Source organism: Mus pahari, chromosome 22, assembly GCF_900095145.1.
Source record: "Mus pahari chromosome 22, PAHARI_EIJ_v1.1, whole genome shotgun sequence".
NCBI lineage: Eukaryota > Metazoa > Chordata > Mammalia > Rodentia > Muridae > Mus > Mus pahari.
In genome coordinates this window covers 11,565,511-11,566,713 of record NC_034611.1, presented here as the reverse complement: position 1 = coordinate 11,566,713, position 1,203 = coordinate 11,565,511, and the positions used below count along the sequence as shown (strand labels likewise).

The window sequence follows — 1,203 nt, the reverse complement described above, 5'->3', positions numbered from 1 at the left end:
TGTGTGTGTGTGTGTGTGTGTGTCTTAGTCTTAGTTAGGTTTATATCCCTGTGATAAAGACCATAACCAAAAACATGTTGGGAGTAAGTTTTTCCCTTTGCCAGAAGATATTAATTACAAATAGCTTTTTGATTAGGGGTAGGACCCTGTGTCTGTTCCCAACTCTCATTGCTGGTGCCCTGTCTGGCTTGAATCTGTGCAGGTCTTATGTGTGTTGCTACAGTCTCTGTGACTTCATAGGTACATCAGTCCTGCTGTATCTGAAAGATGCTGTTTTCCTTTGAATGATACATCACCTCTGTTTCTTTCGGTGTTTCTGCCTCCTCTTCCTCATAGATTCTTGAGCCTTGTAGAAAGGAGTTTGATGAAGACATACTACTTAGGGCGTAGTGCTCCAAAATCTCCCACTCTCTGTACATTGTGCAGTTATGGGTCTCTATTAATTTCCATCTACTGCTAAAAGAAGCTTCTTTGATGTGAGTTGAGCAAGGCACTGACTTATGAGTGTAGTAGTATGTTATTAGGAGTCATTTTATTGCCATATATCTTTAGCAGAATAGTAGAAGTAGGCTTTCTCCTAGACCCATGACCTATCTAGTCTCAGGTACGTTTTTAGAATTGTATATAAATGTAACTGCTTATAAAGCTGGGGGGGGGGAGCAAGAAACCTGTATATATGTATAAAGGTTTGAAGCCGGGTGTGGTGGCGCATGCCTTTAATCCCAGCACCTGGGAGGTAGAGACAGGCAGATTTCTGAGTTCAAGGCCAGCCTTGTCTACAAAGTGAGTTCCAGGACAGCCAGGGCTACACAGCGAAACCCTGTCTCAAAAAACAAAACAAAAACACACTTGGTTTTGAGATTATGATATAATTACATCCCCCTATTCCTTCCCAATACTCCTCCCTGCTCTCCTTAGCTTCTTTTTTACTAAGTTGCTATGCATGCATATGTATATAGATAAATAGTACTAAATATAGTCTCTTCAGTCTTTATAATGTTACTTTCAAGTTTGTTTGCAGAGCTGATGGTCTTTGGACAACCTACTGTTGTGTTCTTCCCAGAGAGGACGACCTCTTCCATTGAGTCATTTCTTGAGTCCTCCTTTAAGTAGCAATTTTTAAGGGAGAGAGTAACACTTGAGTATCTTAGAAAAGTTAGATGACCTTTAAAAATGTGTTTGTGTGTGTGTGTGTGTGTGTGT

General features: G+C 40.5%; 1 protein-coding gene across 2 annotated transcripts in view; it reads left to right on the top strand.

Annotated features, from left to right (window-relative positions):
- Positions 1–1,203, top strand: part of Atp6v1h (ATPase H+ transporting V1 subunit H) — a 71,635-nt gene that overhangs the window by 57,317 nt on the left and 13,115 nt on the right. The window lies entirely within an intron of this gene.